Below are 22,116 nucleotides of genomic sequence, written 5' to 3' on the forward strand. Positions count from 1 at the left end.
TTATTGGAACTAATCTGTCCATTGAAGACCCTGCAGAAATCCCTTAGGACATCTTGGGTTCATCCAGATGAGTACAGTCATGTGGTATATGGTGCACCAGGTAAGGCCTCTGGGGCCAGCACAGGGCTGGCCCCAGCCTCCCCTATCCCACCTGGCAGAACTTGCTGCACACAAAGGCACTAGTGGCATGGGCATTCCCCAGGGACAAGAAACAACTATGCAACGTGTCACCACAACTTGTCCCCAGGGAACCAAATGTCCATGTACATCTGGACATGCCCCTTGTATGGTGTCCATTGTGAGGCTGTACACTCCTGTTAATTTGATATCCAATGGCTTGAACCATTCTCCTCCTTGTAAGCTTGCTCTCTGACCCTTGGCAATTATGAGGTAGAGGAAGCCTAGGTTCTGTCCATAGTGGACATTGCCAAAACATGCAACCTTCAAGCCTACTGTTTGCTTGTTATACTCTACAAGCTTGGCTTTGAATTTCTAGTCTAGTGGATTTCTAGTGAGTTGTATGACTCTTCTGAAATTAAGGTAAACTTGGATCCTGAATCTACCGCCAGAGCTCAGGAAGCATGTCAGAGAATCACTGTTGTGTATATTTTTTCTATGGGGTTGTTTTTTCTATATTACTAACATGTGGTAGCATCAAAGGATCACTTAAGTGCTGAAATTGTATTCAAAACGGCAACAGTACTAGTGATGACTGGAGGTGCACTTCCCTTGGTTTCCTTGTTGCTGGATGTTTTGAACTTCTGATGACGCAAGCATTCAATGTGATCTTTGCACTAGTAATGCTGGCAGTAAGCGTTACAAAAACAGCATATATCACAGAGCTATAGCAGCTTATTTGGGAAGAAGGAATTGTATTCTTGTTCACAGGTTGTGACTTCTAGGGCTGTGCAAAGCACCATTGTTTTGTTTAGACGTCCATTTCACCATTTCAAAGGGACAGTGTTTTATTTCATTGTTTTGTTTTGTTTCAAAGCACTGTTCTGCTTCATTTTGTTGAAACTATTTGGTGTTTCAATGCGTTTTGATGTTTTGCCCATAGGCTATAATGGGAAATCATAAAAACGCCTAAAACTTTGTCATGTTATACCTGGTTTGGATGAAAATTGCAGGGGTGATAGCCCCTTCTTAGGTCATGAATCTTGCCCAGTTTCAAGGAGATAGGTGCAGAGTTTTCTGGTAAACTCCACCTCAGACAGTTCAACGGAAAACTCCTTACACTTGCCAGAAGCAACAGCCTCAACTCATTCAGGATGCCAGGGGCTCACTACCTAGGAGGGCTTCAGGGCTGTTCTGGACTCCTCCCAGGGGTACTAGGCCTCAGGTCTGTATGCTAGATGATGAGAGGCTGCCCTGCCGTCTAGGGCCAGGGCTAAACACAGCCTGCACCCAGTGCTGGGGAAGATTCATGCTGCTGGCGGTCCTACGTGGCAGAGACAGTCTTGTCTCATCTGGTGGCAGATCCAGTGGCTCATGCCCGTGGGAGCACTGCCTGGAAGTGCCAGACTCCTTCTGGGGGTGCGGGACCCCAGATCTGTGTGCCAGATGACAGGAGGCTGCCCCGCCACCTGGGACTGGTGTTGAGCACAGCCCATACCCAGCACGGGGGCAAATTCATGCTGTAAGGGCTGTGCTCTGCCTCCCACCACCAGGCTGAGCTCTATGGGGCTCTGCAGCCCCATGGAGCTCAGCTTGGCGGTGGGATGCAGGCAGAAGCAGGACTGCACTCCAATTGACTCCACCAGCCTCATGGAGTACAGCCCAGTGGCAGGAGGTGGGCAGAGCAAGGGCTGTGCTCCACCTCCCACCACAGGGTGAGCTCTATGGGGCTGTGGAGTTCCTCAGAGTGCAGCCTTGGCTATCCCCTGCTTCCTGCCACTGGGCTGCTTCAAAGCTCAAATCTGTTTGAGTGCCCTCATTTCATTTTGTAGCTGCTTCAAAGCTTTTTTTTTTTCATTTTGATTTCACTGTTTCAAGCTCAAAACTGAAACACTGAGCACAATTTTTCACAGCTTTAGTGACTTCCTTGGATAGTTCTCCCTTAACTGCACTTGGTAAGTCTCAGCTGGTGTCAGTTTTTCTCAGAATGCTAGGATTTCCCTTGAGTGGAGTGAGGCAGCTTCATATGCAAGGTCAACTTGGTAAGGCATGGCAAATGTTATATTTTGCTTTGCAAAAGGTCTGTATGATAGGGCTCCATCTCAAAATCTACACACAAGACAATACCTAAGAAGAGATTCAAAACTGGTCCTGAAATTACAGTTCTCAGAGAATTGATACAAGTCTGCTAAATATGAAGTAATTCCTTTCTCTGATTGTTGGTTGAAATGGAACTGGTGAATGATTTCAGATGGGACAGGCAAAAAGTGATTGCAGTTCAAGGATCTTGTGGTCTGACTTGCTACAGGGTTTGGCCAAGGATACAAATGAGCAAATTATCTCAAAAGTCTTTTAGACTTACTAGCACTATATGTTTCTTGTTATCATCAATTGTTATCATCAACTGACGTAGATCAAGTGAGGGAACACCTCAAGAGGCTAGACATCCATAAGTCCATGGGACCGGATGGAATGCACCCGGGAGTCTTGAAGGAACTGGCAGACATCATTATACACCTTGTGGCAAAGATATTTGAGAATTCATGGTGCTTGGTTGAGGTACCGGAAGACTGGAAAAGAGCCAACATTGTCCCAATCTTCAAGAAAGGAAGGAAGATCCAGGGAATTACAGGCCTGTAAGTTTGACGTCCACCCCTGGAAAGATCTTGAAGAAAATCATCAAGGGATCCATCAGCAACAGACTAATGAAAGGCAACCCTCTGAATGGCAGCCAACAAGGCTTTGTTACTGGAAGGTGTTGCCTGAACAACCTTGTCTCCTTCTAAGGTTGGATTCATTGCCTGGATAAGGGAGATGAGGTTGATGTCATATACTTGGATTTCAAGAAAGCCTTAGATTTGGTCTCCCATGATGTCCTCATGGTTAAGCTGGGGAACTGTGGCCTCAACCATCTCATGGTCCAATGGCTGGGGAACTGACTTTGGGGTCAGACCCAAAGAGTACTAGTTGATGGGAGCAAGTCAGCATGGTGCAAGGTGACCAGTGGAGTCCCTCAGGGCTCAGTACTCAGGCCAGTACTATTTAACATCTTCATTTATGGTTTGGATTCAGGTGTCAGATGTGAACTGGCAAAGTTTGCAGACAACACTAAACTATGGGGGAAGGCAGCCACAGTGGAAGACAGGCTGGAGATACAGGCCAACCTGGACATGCTCACAAGATGGTTGGACCAAAACCTGATGGCATTCAACATAGAGAAGCACAGGGTACTCCACCTCGAGATAAAAAAACCCAGCATCATACTTACAGGATCAGTAGTGCTATGCTTGACCAAGAGAGATGTGGGGGTCTTGACTGATTGCAGGATCAACATGAGCTACCAATGCAATGCCATGGCCAGCAAAGAAAATGAAACTCTGGTATGCATTCACTGATGCATCACAGCCAAAACCAGGGACATCATCCACCCACTTTACTCAACCTGAACAAGGCTGAAGTTGGAGTACTGCATCCAGTTTTGGTCATGTCGTCCCCCCCCGCACTTCAAGAGGGACATGGATAAGCTTGAGAGAGTCCAAAGGAGAGCCACCCATATGATCAAAGGCCAAGAGAGCAAGCCTTATGAGAAGAGGCTGAGGGACATGGGACTTTTCAGCTTGGAGATGCGAAGGCTCAGGGGTGAATTGGTGGCAGCCTATTCTAATATTACAAAAGCCACCATAATGGCTGGGACACAGGGGATGGAGTGGGAGAGGGGTGAGGCCAGCTTAGCTTAGCTGGCCTCACCTCCCCCTGCCCTGTCCCCTGGATGTGGTGATGGAGTGGAGGTGACGGTGGCAACGGCAGTGCAGGGGATGATTGGGGTTCGAATGCCTTCTGTTGTCACTGCTGGCAGGGCAAACACAGCAGTGGTAGGGTGAGGAACAGGCCTGACATTTGGTCAGGGGAGGAGCAGGCACACCGTGGCAGTGGTGGCAGTAGTGGCATTGGGGATGGAAGGAGTGGGCCCAGGCCTGATTTGCAGGGGGAGGAGGAGTGAGCCTGAGCTGGGGGAGAAACTGGCTTGCCATAGCTGTGGGGGGTGGAGTAGTGGGCCCAGCCTGGCCTGGCCGAATACAGCAGCAGTGGGGGGAGGGGAGGAGTGAGCATCCTCCCCGCCTCGGGCCTGGGCCCACTCCTCCCATTCCCCCATTGCTGCTGGGTTGGCCTGGGCTCACTGCTCCCCCACTCCCACCGTGGCGTCCTGGTTTCTTCCCACCTTCAGGCCCAATTCTGTCCCCTATCAAGCCCAGGCCTGCTCCTCCCCTCCCCACACCACTGCAGTAGGGAGTGGTGGAGAAGGCCCAGACTCCAAGCAGCAGAACAGAAGCAGGGAGTGGTTCCAAAGATGATAGAGCTAGACTGTTCTTAGTGGTAGCAGTTGACAAAACAAGGAGCAATGGTCTCAAGTTGCAGCACAGAAAGTTTAGGTTAGATATTAGGAAAAACTTTCTCACTAGGAGTGTAGTAAAGCAGTGGAACAGATTACCCAGAGACATTGTAGAATCTCAATCCTTGCAGGTTTTTAAGACCCAGATAGACAAAGCTTTGTCTGGGATGATATTGTTGGGATGGTCCTGCTTTGAGCAGAGGGTTGGATTAGATGACCTCCTGAGGTCTCTTCCAACCCTAATTTTCTATGATTCTATGAACAACAGCTAATTTAATAATGTTTGGGTAAAATAGAACAACATGATAAAAATGCAATTTGGGTACCACACCCTGCTGATAGAGTGCAGAAAATACAAATAGAGGCTCAATGCACAACGATCTCCAAGAAATCTTCTTCAGATGGATTTGCTGGGGTATAATATGCCTCACTCACTGCCACTACTATCTCCTTCTCACCTTCCACAAGCACTGATATACTATATGCACTCCCTCACTTCTTATACAGCTTTACAAAGGAAAGTGCAGTCTCCAGCTACACTTGTTCACACATCTTGGATTTTCCCATATTGGTTGATATTTCACCAACAAGGAAGTTACAAGGAATTTCTTCTCTCTTTGTGCTACCTGTCTGCACCAAGGTACTTGAATGGTACAGATTCATCACCTGAACTGTACCACCTCAAAAAATAAACAAAGGTTTCTTTTAGATTCACTTAAAGACACCGCTTTAGATGGATAGTGGGATGTGTTCTGATGGTTTCTTTTTTATTTGTAGAATATATACTTCTTGCAGCCCAACTTTTCTTTTTGCTGTGCCTATCAGAACTGCTTATTGTTCACTGCAAAGTTCCTATAGTGTTTCCATTAGTGCTTCTGCACATGCTCAGAAGTGAACCAGTGGACAGCACAGGCTCTCAAGACCCATCAATATCCATGGTATAGGATTTTCTTGAATTGAAAAATTACTAATAACAGGCACTCTACCAAATACAACTCCTTTGTAAGCTCTGGTGGAATTCAAAATCTTGTTGGACAGCATGGAAAATAAGCTCTCAAACTATAGGTGAATAAAAACCATGACTAACTCTTATTAACAGTATTGAGTTCAACTATTACCCTTACTACCTCCTCCAGTTATTCTCAGTTGGTCTAGTGAGCAAGACAAAGTATTTCAAAGTGCCTCTTTTAGAAATCTATTATGTGGCTACCTAAGAAGTAGGATTAGATGGTGAGAAACATGAACAGAGATGCCCAGTGGATAGCTTGACTCATGCCTCTAAACTTGTAAAAGGGGCATGAGTTCAACCACACCAATTTACGTTAAGAATTCTCATTGGTTACCTCAGGGTTCCTCTAGGATTTCTGAATCGCCCTTTGGAGATGTCAACCTTTCCCCATTTTGTTCTCTGGAAAAGGTGCCTAGGGACCTAGCTCAGAATTACTCTTGGATATTTCTTAAGTCTCTCCGTTGACTGCACAGGAGACTTAGGCACTTAATCGTGTCGTTGGAATTGCATTCCCCAAGCAAACACTTAGAAGTTAACAAAAGTAAAACCTAAATCCAGATCCATACTCAGAAAAACTGAATCCTGGCCACAATCTGTTTCTTTGAAGGTTAGCAATCACTTTTTCAAGAAACGCCAAGAATTTAGTTTCTTCCATGATCAGAAACAACAAAATCAGCTTAAAGGTCTTAGTCTTGATTTAATTTTTAAGACTCTCTGCTACTCCGAGCAAAAATTCCACAATGAGTACAGTCTGAGGAACTTAGCCTACCCTCTACTGTTCATTTGGGATGAGTTGTTTGGATTTTAATATTTATTCATCTGGGATGGGTTATTTGGGATTATTTTCTATTCAATAATATTTAAAATATGAGCTCTTTTGCCCTGGCATGGCTAAAATTGGCAAATTCTCTCTCTCTCTCTCTCTCTCTCTCTCTCTCTCTATATATATATATATATCTCCTATATTCAGTTAACACATTAATAGTTCTGCCAAAATGCTCATAGGCGTAAATCAAATTTTTTTGGTGACTTCTACATGTGATTTGTGAATGTTGATGCATCTTGTTGTTTTGAAGTGTGAAAGGACAGAGAATAACTATATAGAGCAATCACAAAAATAGCATGAGTGTAACCAAAGCAATTTCACTTATAAAGTCAAGTTAATAGTTAGAAATATTTTTGCCACATAAATCTATCTTTATCTTCTACTTTTAATAGTACTTCAGTAGTATATTTTCCTTAAAAAGTTTAACAGAAGTTTTCTTATTCATTTAGCTCCCAACATTACAAAATAGCTGCATTAATGGTTTTTCAAGGACTCAAGCAGTGTACACTTAGGCACCTAAGTTTATTTACAAACCTAATAGGTGCAATGGGATCTGGCCCACACTGATTTGGTTTCTATTATTATTCTATTCTATTAGTCTATCTAAACTACATCTATAATATAAATATTACTTCATCTGAGGTTAAAAGTTTAAGTAAACTTTTCCTAAGGATTAATTACATCCTCTTGTTCTTGTCTGAATTTTTCTGCAGGTAAATGTGGTGACTTCAAGGCCCCACTTTTTCTATATAAAGTATTCTTCTGGCTCACTTGATGTTCCTTGACATTCCTCCAAAGAATATTTTTATCAGTTAACCTTTTCAGCACCAAATATTTACTAATAGCAGCTGTTTAGCTCTCTTCATTAGAGCATGGTACTAATAACACTATGGCTGCAGGTCCAATCCATGATTGGACTGGATGATCTCCTGAGGTCCCTATCAGCCTTACTTCTCTGATGACAGTGAAGCTGTGTAACAATATTTGATTTATAAAAATGGTATTAGAGGAGTTATTAAAAGCAGGTCCTTCTCTCTCCCCAAACCTGTTATCATCAAGGCAGCAAAACAGGAAATTATAATTTAGTTACCTACGTGATTATAAATTCCTATTTTGGTGTAGCTAAATGATCATGATGTTAATCTTATTTTTCCTCTTTCGGAAAAGCCTCAATTCATCTAATATATATATAGTATTTCATATTTGTAAAGAAAAGGATGAACCCAAATTAGTATAAGAAAAGTTTTCAGATAATTAAATCACCATTTGACTCAATTACTGTTTTTTCCAACTCTGATGGTACCATTACCATTACTTCCTGCAAACTGAACTGTCAGATAATGTTGGGGATGAAGATACTATATTTTATGTATACAAGATAAGCTTGACAAATGTAAGGTAGGAATCAGAAATGGCAACTCCCTACCTGGAGAGCTTGCTCCACCACTATATGGGATACAAATACATGAGAAGCCAGAGCAATCATAAAGTAGCTAGGGTTCAACTTGTACATTAACAGTATTCCTAAGCTTGAAAAACTCTTATTCCACCTTCATAGAGTAAAAGGCAACAGCTATTTAGAAAGAAAACATAAAGCAAAATTTAAAAAAAATATTAAAAATATTAAAAATTCTAAATGAATGATGAAAGAAAAAAAAGCAGTTGTTAAACCCATAAAGTGAGTCTCCAAGAGGGCATACACATCTAGGAATCCAGTTTCCCATTATTTCTCTGCAGCTTGACAAGTGAAACTTCCAATAATGATAACAATGTATATATTTATAAACTCTCCTTCCAAGAATAAATTCCCTCTGTTAAGACTTCAGAGGGGAAAACTTAGGTAAAATCCAAGTATGTACTTTTAAGAATTTGTTTTTCAAATCATTGAGTCAATCCCCTTGCAAGCCAGCAGCTGTAGGGTGGTTACAACTGATGCTTATACATTTCAGCTGTGGCTGCCGGTTGAGAACTGAGATCATGTAGTCAGTTTTTGTTTGCATTATATGCCCATCTGTTCCTCCGTCTGGCAAAAAACATAGAAGTGCTTTATAAACTCTTTTCACCAATACACCAGTTGTTAGCTTCCTGCTGATAGCCCTGGTATAGGCTTCATTGGGTAATTATTTCAAGCAGAAAACAACCAACCCACATGTTCAAAAGTAATTACTAGTTCAATTAACTAACCAGAAGCAGGTGATTTTTTAGTATCCGGAAACAGATAGTATTGTAATATCTGTGTATCTGAAATGTAAGTATTTAGATAACATCTGTGCAGTTTTATACCTGGACAGATTTTGTAAATGAGACCAAAATGTAATAGTAACAGGAATTTTAGAAATTAGATAATAAACAATAGAAGGCTATCTGAACTTTCCTAAATACTAGTTGGTATTGGCTCAGTATCAAAATCTGTTCTTATTCAGCATCTTCGTTAATGATTTATAAGATAAGTAAATAGCAGTGGTAAAATATGAAAATAGTATTAAATAGGGAAGAACTGCAACCCCAGGGAGGGCAATAATAACAGGGACCTGAGAAAGCTAAGAAACACAGGCAGGAAACAACAAAGTATCAGTTGTGGTATAATACAAATGAATACATTGGAGGTACAATGAACCAAAATTGGCACAGTCTATAAGAGTGTAACATTGAAAACAGAAATATTAAAGGAGATTTAGGGGTAACAGTGGACAGCAATTCAGACATGAAAATATACCTAGCCAGAAAGCAGGAAGTAAGAAAGATCACCTTATCAAAGGCAGCAATAATTCATTTTCCTCCTTGGAGCAATGCTTTTCTAGGACACCTCCAATTTCTTCCTTACCTGCCTGCTCTTACAGTTTCTCTCACATGAAGCAGCTGGTATTGCTGTCAGAAACAGAATATTGGACTAGATCTATCATGTTCCCATGACATAGCTGGACACCTAAAACTGGACTGGACAGTTTGATTAGTGTGGTGATGGACTGCAGTCCTAATGGGCATTTTTCATCTCCAATACCCATCATTCATCAAATAATTTTCCAACTTAGGAACTCAAAAATGTCAATTAAAAATATGAGTATCTTTCCCAGCTAATATTTTATTGTGTTGTGTAAAGGTAATCAAAAAGGCAATCCTCAACATTTTAATATAAAAAATACTTTTTTTCAAACAAACCTGTCATTTTCCATATGTTTTCCCATCAAGTCACTATAAAACCAAATCAGTAAAATTTAACCTTCCCTTAGAAGGCTAAGTTCAGAATTTAGTTATCACTTCCTTCAAAATACTCTCAAAATTTGCTTCTTAAAAGTCATCATACTGTCAGTGCTTTAAAGCATGTTTTTAGATAGTTATATCATACTTCTGATCATTTAATTTTTGTGGAATGTACAACATATTTCACTTTTCTTGCCTACTGAGCAAACAAATGGCAGAAACCAGACTCCCAAAGTATTTAAAGTATTTATTTTCAGCCTGGGTAGTTATAAGTTTAATTGATATGATCATGAAACAAATGAAATATTCATTTCCTGCTCAAGATATGAGCTGCCAGTAACATAAACTGATTTATTAATAGATTAGTACTATAAAAAATGTGTGAGGATACTAGGAACATTATCTTATGTATTAGATGACTTGATTGGTTGTGAAATACCTGGCATAATTTTGATATATCTTGTGCTGGTGGATTGTAGAAAAGGCCCTCTTTCTACCATCATGAAAGTGTTGTGTAAGATCGATGGAGCACACAGAACTAATGACATACAGCATTTATATCACCAAAGCACTATACAGACATTCATTAAAGAAGCTCATACACATTCCTTTGAGGTAGAGAAGTGTGTTACTATTCGAGTTATGACAACTGAGGCAGAAAGATAAATTGATTTACCAAAGGCCACGAGTGGGCTGGAGCCATCGTTGGCACTCAGATTTTCCTGCATCCCATAAAAACATAAAAAAAACCAAGTGTCATACTGGATCAGACCAATAGTCTGGTATTCTGTCTTTGACAATGGCAGAAATTGATGCTAAAGATAGAGACCACAGAACTGGATTTCTCTAGAGTGATCCATCCCTTATTCAATATCCTTCCTGTCATCTACCATTATTGGTTTAGAGGTGCCAGAGGAAGCATCTCCAACTATTTTGTTCAATAGCCATTAATAGATCTATTATCCAAGAATTTATCAAGTCTCTTTTTGAACCTGGCTATGCTACAAGCATCCACCACCTTTTACGGCAAAGAATTCCACAGGTAAGCTATGCATTGCATAAAAAAGTACTTTATCTTTTTAGTTTTAAACCTGCCACCTACTAATTTAAGAGGGTGCCCTCTAGTTCTAGTATTCTAGGACTTTGTGAACAACAGTTCCATTAACTTGGTCCATGCCCTTCATGATTTTACAGACCCCAGGCTTTTCAGTTTCAAACCAAAGATTCCTAGCCTTTTTGAATCTTTCATGGTATGGCAACTACTCTGGTCACCTGATCATTTCAGTTGCCTTTCTCTGTACCTTCTCTAATTCCACTACATCTTTTCTGGAGATGTGGAGGGAAGAACTGCACACATTACTCAAGATGTGGACACACCATGGATTTGTATAACAACAATGATGTTCTGTGTTTTGTTTTCAGTTCCTTTCTTAGGGTGCCTCTCCATGAGTGGGAACATGCATTACCCTAGGGACAAAGAGCAGTGGCACGATGTGTGCCACTGCAACTTATCCCAGGGGAACCCCTGTACACTCTGGCATGAAGCATGTTGCCCCAGGTGGTACAGGCAGGCTGAAGCTGGGGCCAGAACCTGGGCTGGTCCAGCAGCCTTACCTGGCATTGGAGGGCCTCCAGGGGATGCAGCAGGGAGCCTGGCCAGCAGCCAGGGCATATCTCTGCCTAGCTAGGCTCCAGTTTTGGGCATCATGCACTGATGCCATGTGCACTACCCTGATTTTTTTAGGCATAGGGTTTTTTTACATTAGGATCTCCTGATGTCAATCTCTACCTCCCCATGCTGCAAATTAGAAGCATGATGGATGCCTGCATGCATGGAACATGCAGTGTGCAGCACAACAGACAGGTCTGTGGTGCTGCATACCACATGTACAAACTCATCTGGATGCTCCTGTAATAATTTCCAACATGTTATTGGATTTTTTGGACACTGCTGCACATGGAAATGAGTTTTTTAAAGAACTACCTACAATGGCTCCAAGGTCTCTTTCCTGACTCACAACAGCTAGTTCAAAACCCAGTATTGTGTACATATAGTTGAGGTAATTTTTTTTCCTAGAGGCATTATCTTATACTTGTTGACAAAGAAGCCCATCTGTCTTTTCTTTTGCCCACTCACTCTCCTGGGTGAGGAATTTCTGAAGCTCCTCTCAGTTAGCTTGGGACTGTTAGCATGGCTACCTGGAATAGTTTGCATGACTACCTAGAATAGTTTGGTATCTCCTGCAAACTTGCACTCCAATTTTCAGGTCATTTATGAAAATGTTGAACAAGATAAGGCCCAGCATAGATTCCTGTGGAACTTTATTTTTGACCTGCCTCCATCCTGAAAGCAATGATTTCAGATAGTGATGTCTAGTGATATCCTTTAACTAGCTCTCAATCTACAGATGAATCTTCCCTCCAATCCCATGGCAACACAACTTTTTTTTAAAGCCTTTGTGGAGGGACATTGTCAAACACTTTTTAAAAATCCAAAAATCTTATGTCACCAAACATATTAAGTCACCCATAATTACTGGCATCTCTCTCTTTCCTGTACCTCTTCCCCCTCCCCTGAAAGGACTGATTCTGAAAAAAGGCTGTCTTAACTTTTGGCCCTATAACTCAGTGATTAAGGCACTAACTTCTATGTCCCACTCAGCCAAGGAAGTGTAAACCTACATCTTCCATTTCCTCATACAGTACTCAAAGTACACAAAGTACCCATAACCCAGAGTAAAGAGCATCCTTGACCTCTCCAGCTGAAGTTAGCCCAGTGGCATCCAAGGGAGGAAGATGTATAGGGCCAGACAGAAAGTCTCTGTGCCTCAGTAAGATGAGGAAATGGTGCAGGGCACTGCTTCCATCTATCCACTTCTTTTCAATGACTGCACAATGCAGAGGCACCAGTGGGGGCAGGAGCAACCTGCTTTCCAGGTTGATAGCTAGAAAATGATATTTAGAGATTTGCTTTTAGAAACTGGCTTGTAGGTAGAATAAATATTGCATTAGAACAATGGTCCAGGGAATGGCAAGGGTTAATAGGTTTCTAAAAGTCTGTTTGTGACAAAGTTTCACATTCTCAGCTACTGTGTCTGAAGCAAACAGGCTGGGAAACAAACAAAAAGGCTGGGAAATTGAAGACATGCAACACACTGTTCCCTGAAAACCCTTAACAAAGGTTAGGTAGCATTAGATCAGAGTGACCAGCTGCAAAGCCCCTGGGATTTCTGGTTTTGGTGGACAGACCAAATTAGGAATCCAGACATGCCCAAATGAAGACAATGATAAATGACCAAATTAAGATGCATGCATGTGATGAGTTTGTGGAAACAAAGAACTAAGTAACAGAATAGAATGGGGACAGTATGATGACCACAAGGAGAGCAATCAATGATATCTGGAAATGTAGAGTCATAGAATCATAGAAGTCGGGTTGAAAGGGACCTTGTAGATCTTCAAGTCCGACCCCCCGCCGGGGCGGGAGAAAAGACTAGACTCAAATGAGTCCAGCCAGGTAGTCATCAAGCCTCTTCTTAAAGATCCCCAGGGTCCCTAGGAAGTTGGTTCCAGCTGCCCTAACTGTGAAGTAGTTCTTGCGGATGTCTAATCTAAATCTACTCTCTAATAACTTGTGTCCATTGTTCCTTGTCATGCCAGGGAGCGCTAGGGGAAACAGTGTCTCCCCTAAACCCTTCTGGTCCCCCCTAGTGAGTTTATAGACAGGCACCAGGTCCCCCCTCAGCCTTCTCTTGTGAAGGCTGGTTTACGTCCTGCAGTCTTTCAGTGTAGGGTCTGCCCTGTAGTCCCAGGATCATGCGGGTGGCCCTCCTCTGGACCCTTTCAATGTTGTCCACATCCCTCCTGAAATGGGGAGCACAGAACTGGATGCAGTACTCCAGCTGTGGCCTGACCAGCATCGCAAAGAGGGGGAGGATCACCTCCCTGGCTCTACTTGAGATGCACCTGTGGATGCATGACAAGGTCTGGTTAGCCTTGCCAACTGTGACCTCGCATTGTTGGCCCATGTTCATCTTGGAGTCAGTAATGAGTCCAAGATCCCTTTCCGCCTCCGTGCTCTCAAGAAGGGAGTTTCCCATTCTATAAGTGTGCCGCTGGTTTCTACTGCCTAAGTGCAGCACCCTGCACTTGTCAGTATTGAAACGCATCCTGTTTGTCAGCCCACTCCCGTAACCTATCCAGGTCTTGTTGCAGTCTTTCCCTCCCTACTAGCGTGCTCACCTCACCCCAAAATTTGGTATCATCAACTAATTTAAACAGGTTGCAATTCACCCCATCGTCCAAATCGCTGATGAAGAAATTGAACAGCGCAGGCCCCAGGACCGAGCCCTGGGGGACTCTGCTGCCCACTTCCCCCAGGTTGAATATGATCCGTCCACCACCACCCTCTGAGTACGACCCTTGAGCCAATCTGCAATCCATCTGACTGTGTAGGCATCAATGCCACAGTCGCCTAGTTTTTTAATGAGGATGGGGTAGGAGACGGTGTCAAAGGCCTTACTGAAGTCTAGAAAGACTACGTCCACGGCAACACCTGCATTCATTGCCTTTGTGACCTGATCATAAAAGGCAATCAGGTTGGTCTGACGTGACCTGTCCCTAATGAAACCGTTCTGGTTGCCCTTGACCATCATCCCTGAAGCTGGCCCATCACAGATGTGCTCCTTGAGAATTTTCTCAAAGAGTTTCCCAAGGATAGACATAAGACTGACAGGCCTATAGTTGCCCAGGTCCTCTCTCTTCCTTTTTTTGAAAATGGGGACCACGTTAGCTATCTTCCAGTCATCTGGCACATGGCCCGAGCACCACGAGCGCTCATAAAGCCGTGCCAAGGACCCTGCAATAACCCCAGCTAGCTCCCTCAACACCCTGGGGTGGAAAGCATCTGGAACCACTGATTTCAAATCGTCCAGCCCTGCCAGAAGCTCTCTAACCCAGTCCTCCCCAACCTGAGGTCTGGAGGCGTTCCCCTTGAGTCCATCTGGCATCCCAGCGGGGAAGTCCCGGTCCCTGCACAAGAAAACAGACATGAAGAATTGGTTAAAGAGTTCCGCTTTCTCCTCTGGCACAACCACCAGATTGTCCAGCATCATCAGAGGAGAAAGAATACAACAGGAGGACCCCCAAGAAGGGGAATCCTGAGGCCACCATGGGAGGAGGGCACAACACTGGCCCATCTCACCCACCCCATTGCAGGAGGTGGGCCTCTGCCCTAGACCTCTGTGGCTGCTGACATCTGACATTCAAGAAGGAACCACAAAGTGGCCAGGCGTACTGGCAAATCACATACTGGCTGGGCGTACTTCACTTCTGTGAACCCTGAAACTGGTATATAAGTAGAAATGGGGGAGGGGAGGTATTTTGTTTGCTTGCCTGAATGACTGCTATCTGTTATCACTGTGTATCAAAAAAATTGCCTATTATTGAATGGAAGAAGTCATACTCAGTATGAGGGTTTGGGCCCACCCAGAATAAGGTATTTGGGTCATAAATCCAGTGCCAATGCAAGACAGTATCTATCATAGGCAACGCACCTATCCATCATAGGCACATGCCCCCCCAACAGATTGGTCACTGCTGAAGCTGCCACTGGATTCTGCAGGCGATCACAGCCCCACCCTCCTTCATTGCCAGTGTAGCCACCAGTGGCTGCCGGCAGTCCCCACTCGCCACCACTGACAGTGCAGATGGCAGCTGCCTGTGGATGATCCCCACTTACCACCTCCATGCCTCCACTGCTGATGCTGCCATCACTGCCTGCAGGCAGTCACCATCCCCCCCTCAAGCCTCCAGGGGCATGCATCATTCATGGTATCCATGTCACTGAGCCAAGCTCCCTCTGGCTTTCTGTTTTTTTCATCCTACACAATTTTCTCTGTTGGCTTCCCCATTACCCAGCCTCAGCAAGAATGGTGGAGAGTGCCCTTTGTTCTACTTAGCCCATAGTCTGGTGGTTAGGACACTTTGCTGGAAGGTAAAAGATATGGGTTTAAACTTATCCTGGTTAAGGGGGCCTAGAATCTGGATTCCCTTCTCCCTAAGCAGGTGCCCTAACTACTAGGTTACTTGGGCTAGTGATTTGTGGTATGCACAAGCATTACATTTCAACCAGTGGAATTGCAGCATTCAGAGTACAAGCATTCACAAGTATTCAGCTGGACAAAATGGCCAACATGGTGGAAATCTCCACCACATCAGGTGAGGATGAATTTTTCTCCAGCTGAGGTTTACCATTTGAAGGACCTCTTCAATTACTTGGAGCTACTTTAGTGCTTTCCAACACCCTAGCATGTCTTGCTCTCACCACCACCCCTCCAGAGAAAAATCTCTGACTTGAGCTGAGCTCTGTACACTCCCTTGTATAGACACTGGCCAATCCAGATGTTCCATGAAAATACTGAAGGCTCCCAACATGCATCCTTCTGTATGGATGTGGCTTGCTCTCCCTTGCTACCCCTACCTATCCCCCACAAGACATTTCCTTAAAGTATGGGGCCATGAAAGGATAGGTTATTGGTCATGGATACCAGAAGGGACAGGATCCACACTTCTTAGGTATGGGAAGGGGCAAGTTTTGGTGGACTTAGATCCATCATGCTCAACCCCCTCTTATATCTAAACTTCATGGATCCCACCCTTATTAAGACTCCTTAACCGCAACCTCCTGCTACTCAGATGCAGCCCAGCCTGACACAGCACCCCCTACCTTCTCAGCCTCCAGTCCCAGACCCACCCCACCATTCAGATATTACCTGAAGGGCTGGAGAGCTGATGCAGGAATATTTTTTACTGACCTGCACTAGATTGCATTGGGGTACAAGAGGGGTGAAGATCCATTGGGCTGCTGGAGAGAAAACTGACAAGTTTGAGAGAACAGAAGGCCTACTGTTTGTCTGCTGTCTGACAGCCTGACAATTTTAAGGAAGGGAGGAAATAGTGTAGGGAGGGAAAGCATAATCCCACTTTCTACAGCCTGACCTGTGCCCTAGGCTGCTGCCATCTGTCTCCAGGGAGACAGAGGGGCATACAAAGTATGCTGGGATGGATGTGCACTCTGTGTTTCCCTGGCTGGTGCTTTCATCATTGCAGGATATCTGCAGAGCATGCAGATAGCTTTTTGAACACATGTACAGGCTTAACCCTGTTGAGTTTCATACAGCTTAAGGGCTTTGGTATGCATTAATTTTAGGCACCTCAGGGAGCTCTTAACTCCTGTACTGTTCACACATTAGGATGTAAAAAGTAGTTTTAAGTGCCCTTTAGGTATCTTAAATTTACCCCATTCCAGAGCAGGGTTACCTTTATCCATGTTATCCAGCTAATGTTCCATGAATAAGTCACCAAAGTCAGGTACTCCAGGATCCCAGGATGCAGTATTCCCACCACCATCCTGTTCTGTGTGGACAAGCTTTCCCCTTGGACTAGCACCAAGACAACTCCCCCTCCCACCTCGAGCAGGAGGGGGTGAGGGCAGAGGTGAACTGGCTAGGAAGCTCACAGGGGAAGACTGGTTTGGGAGGGAGGGCTAGGGGGGTAAATTGGGCAGCAAGGTAGGTGGCCAAATGAGGATCCCCATGAGCTGGGGCTACCAAATCCCAATCCCAATTTATTAAAATATAAGACTTTCTTTAATTTACTCGCTCCTTATATTTTTTTTAATTATTTATTTTTTAACTTATTTTTATTTTATCCTTTAGTGCAGTGGTTCCCAATCTTGGGTCATGACCCAAATGAGGGTTGTGGGGTCATTGTTCATGGCATCACACACAAAGGATGAGCCATGCTGTGTACCAGGAGCTCCCCTGCCTCCAGGCCACCACTGCAGCCACTGCCACACTCTTGCTCCCAGGAGAAGGTCAGTACAAAAAAAGAAGTTGGGAAACACTGCTTTAGTGACTTCAGTGACTGACTTCCTTAATTTAACTACCCAGCCTCCAACCACCATTCCCACCCACTGCCTCTCCACCTTCCATTCCACTACCCAGTCCCCATCATTAAAACTCTCCTCCTTCCAACTTCATGCTCCCATCCCCACCAACCCATCTCCCCAACCCACCCACATTTAAAGCAAAGAGAGAAGCCTATTCTGGCTCATCAGTTACAACTCACAGCTGTAGCTCCTAGTCAGATCCCTGCTAACAAGATGTAGCAGGTTATCACTTTTCACTGCACAGTTTATATTTTCCTTAGGACAAAAGTGTCCCCACCAGAAAACAAGCAAGTACTTAAACAATAAACAAATAAACCAAACCTTGAGGTCTTTTCCCAAACCCTGAGAGAGTAATCCCAGTTCTGTGCAGCTTCCTCAGCCTTCCCTCTTTCCTTCAGGGCCCTTTCTTCGGAGCTTTTAATTTCTTCTGGGCCATCCAATCATCTCTATCAACTGGCCCAGTGCTCCTAGGCAGGCAGGCAGGCAGTCCCCTTCCAACACCCTGAGCCATTCACTCTGCTATACCAGCCCTCTAGTAGCAAGTCATAGCTGTGCAGGTTGGGGACATTCAGAGAAGATTTTTAGTCTAAATGTGTGACTTTAAACTTTAAATATAAGTTAACACTAAAACCAATCAACATTTGAGAAGCTTAAAGTATAATATGTAACAAAGCTAATGATAAACTGCCAAACTTCAAGTGGTTGATTCCAATGCTTGTATGTACACTAAGGTGGTGCCTTCTTTTTTTTTCAAACTTACATGGGGTTGCATGTCCTCTTGTGGGGATGTAGGGAAATTGAATACAAAAAATCTATGTAAATGGTTAAAAATGCCACTTACCAATGTAAAGTGAAGTTAGATTTGAGCTCACAAGTCCAGTACCCATTTAGGAGATTGAACTATTTGCAACAATGGAATTTGATTCAGTTACATATTAAAAAGAAAAGCTAACATCTCATTTTCCATAAAGTATGAGGTATGTGTGAAATTTTTCAATATGTTTAGGTATTGATTTAAATGGGTATGCATAAGTCATGGATGAGTTGTACCACACCATGCATCTGGATTTTCACATAAAGGATAACCTACAAAAAGCAACTTTTTTTTTTCCTTTGGAAATGTACCCATTCTAAATCCAGACATCTCAGTCACAGCTTGCTTTAAAATTCTAGCCATTTGCTCTCACTATTGACGTCTATCTCTTTATCAATATTTTTTTTTCTACTCTTCTTTAAAATAAGTTTCTATTCTCTAAAAATGTTTTTGTTACACCTTTAGTTCCTAATCTGTATGCAAGACTTTCATGCTGGCCTTCTCTTTTTTGATAGAAAAAAAAGTCTTCCATAAACTTTCTGTCTCACAACCCATGCTATAATGGTGCTGCATTTTTAGCTGACAAAGCTAAATGTAGACCTAAGTTACTACTTGATGCTTCTCAGTAGTTTTTAACAATCTGTAACTCCATTTTCTGCCTTGTTTACTGTGCATTTGTAGTTTTCCTTGATTACCGGTATTTTCAAATGAGCATAGAAATAATTTCTTCTTCCATTGTCATTCTTAGTTTCTTCTCAATTTTTATTCAGCATTTTAGCTCGTTAGAATAGCAACTTTGTACAAATGATGGAAAAGACATGATACAGTAGCAACACTTTACAGCAATGTTCTTTGAAACATATTAGGGAAAGGAGATCTTCAGTGATGCATGATTGTGATTGTACCTGCTAATCCATTCAGACAGATTAAATTAAAATTATTGAAGTAAAAAAGCTTTCCTAGTTTTTTTCAGATACATTGCAAAAACAGGCTTCTTGAATATTTCTTGCTCTTTGTTTTTATTATTGATTACTTTTTAAGTCATGACAGAGCTCTGAGTGCTGTATTGAACAAAGGCCCCTTTCCTTTGGCCTAGTCAAATTGTGGAAAGAAATAGCTCTCCGTGTATCTGAAGACAGATGGTAGCCAGTGCTGTTCCTTAAAGAAAGTCTAATTTATGACTCCCTACATTATCCCCCAAAGGGACCTTAGAACAGCTGGTAACTGCAGCAGCATTCTGTAAACATACTAGGTGAGTTTTCAACCCTTTTGCATAGCTGAGTCAGCATAAATACTAAGACCCCCAAATATGTGCCCAAAGGACCTCACATTCTGAAAATAAGAGAATTACCTGGTGATGCTATAGGTGGCAAAGAAAGTATTGATTTTAAAAAATTGCTGGGCAACGGGTTAATGGTCAGATGTGGGGTAGGTCATATTTCTAGTACCCTATAGGAAGTGTCCAGAGGACTCCAAATCTAATCATCCTAGCAGAGTCTGAATGGAACCTTTGTGAGCAGCCCCCTCAGAAAATCCAAAGAGCAAATGGCATGGAAAATAGCCTGTTACCTATACTGATTTCCTCCAGCTCAGATCTGAGATACATGGAGAAGGCAGGGGAGGAATGGGTTTGAGGCTTGCCTATCATTAGACTCCTAGGTAAAATAAATATACATCTACTTTAAATTTTTGGGACCCTTGCAAAGTCCTGCTACAACAAAGGATTCAAATTATGATGAAGTTTAAAATATAGAAAGCTAACATGAGGAAAGACAAAGCTTTGTTCTCATTTTTCAGACTTCACAAGGAATCGTGAATTCTCAGTTTCTTTGAAAATCAGGTTGCATAGTTTTGCTTTAAGAAATTATTGTTAAAAATATGCAACAGACTTAAAACAAGGAAATGAGACTGGCATTTACTTCTTATTACTAAAATATTTACTTATTTTATTCACAGTTTTAACTTACTTATCATTTGGTTTGCCAACTGTTAGACATTAGACAATCCAAGCCAGTAAGCCTGGCATTATACTTCAGAGTAAAATTACAGCTTTATTCATACAGTATTTTTTAGCTATTATAAAACCTGCAGCTTTTGTGATTTTTTTAAAAAGAATTTTAATTTGTGAGTTTCACTGAGGGAATCTTTTTCCTGCTGAATTTGAAAGTGAAAGTAATAAAATGTAATTATCTTTTAAATGGCATATTATAAGTAAATTAGTAATATATATAATCAGCTGTTATTATATATGCTCCTTTGAGGTGTCAATCACATTAAGGATTTCAATACGAAGACCAGCATATTCAAGAAGGTTTTCTGAGATGATTCTAACTACTTCTTAGAATTAAAGAATTAAACAAAATCCAAGTTTAGATACATTACTAGAATAAATTGCTACCTTGAAATTATATATTTAATTTCTAATTTTACAAACTCACAAGCTTACAAATGTATTATGATGCTCTGAACTAGTATATTTCCTGTGCAGAGAGACTGGTACTTACTATTATTTTGTAAATCTTTTTACTTTAAACACACTGCTTATTTCTGTAAACGACATAGGGCTATATCCCAATTCTTTTTCTAAGTGTCTAGGAGCAATGTCTATGCAGAAAATTTACCATGCTAAGCAGTGCTATCCTGAAAGTCATACACCTATATATACACAGCATAGCTGTGCCTGTAAAAAGCTGAGAGTGAGCTAAATAACACTGCTGAGAGATGGTGTTCTTTAGCCTGCCTATGTGTTAACAAGCCCACCTGCCATGTAAATGAAGCTACACTGCTTCCATTTCAAGAGACAACCTACAAACACCATCCTGTGTCTGAGGGTATTGCTGCCTAGCATACTAAGTCTGCAGAATAGACCTTCGCTGGCTCAGAAAAATGCAGATCAACCCCACTTTGGAGGCCACAAACTGCTCAGGTGCCTGAAATTACCAGGTACCTCCATTTTGGCTTAAAAATAGATCTCTAGGCATTTCAACATTGCTCTTTTGCCAACAAAACCAGTTGGTCACATAAGCATCTTGCTGTAGGCTTTAGTTTATGCACAGAAGAGATCCAAATAAAAATATGAGTGCCTCTCCTGTCTTAGCTCCATTGTGATCCTGATCCAAGCTCGAAAATGCCCCAGCTTATTCTAAGTCCTTAATATGCTAGGCCCTCCAAACACCTAATTGATACTGGTGGCACCGATTTAAATACAAAATTCAGTAATCTGCCTACCCATTTATTCTCAAAGGGCATGTCTATATGAAGCACTTTACTGCACAACAGACTAATTTGCAGTAAAGCATCACCATCTACAAGTGTGCAGCAATTAGATGCAGTAGACTACTATACTGTGCTGCCAGATAGTCCCATCAGATACAAGTGTTATCCAGCACTGCAGTAAATTACCGTGCATAAACATTTATGTGGTCATGTCATGATTAGTTTACCCCAGCACAGTTAGAGCCAGAATATATTCAGTTGTATTAATTGCATGTGTAGACATACCCAAAGTCTAGTCATCTTTTGCTTAACAGCCTAGTGCTTAGATCTGTGGTTCTAAAACTTGTTTAGACTCATCAAGGTCCCCCTTGTTAGACTCAAGATATCCCTCCATTAATGCCAATATTTTTGTCACTCATTTTGACCAGAAAAATAGGAGATCAATTTTTCTGTTTAAAGAACTCAGGAACACAACAACAGGCCATAATGCATTTGACACTGTATTTCTATTTGAAATCTCTGTGTTTATCTTGTCAATCATGTTTGCACACTTAACAGTGCTAGCATTCCATGGTACCTATGGGACCCTTGA

Source organism: Crocodylus porosus, unplaced genomic scaffold, assembly GCF_001723895.1.
Source record: "Crocodylus porosus isolate Cpor-Errol unplaced genomic scaffold, CroPor_comp1, whole genome shotgun sequence".
Classification (NCBI taxonomy): domain Eukaryota; kingdom Metazoa; phylum Chordata; order Crocodylia; family Crocodylidae; genus Crocodylus; species Crocodylus porosus.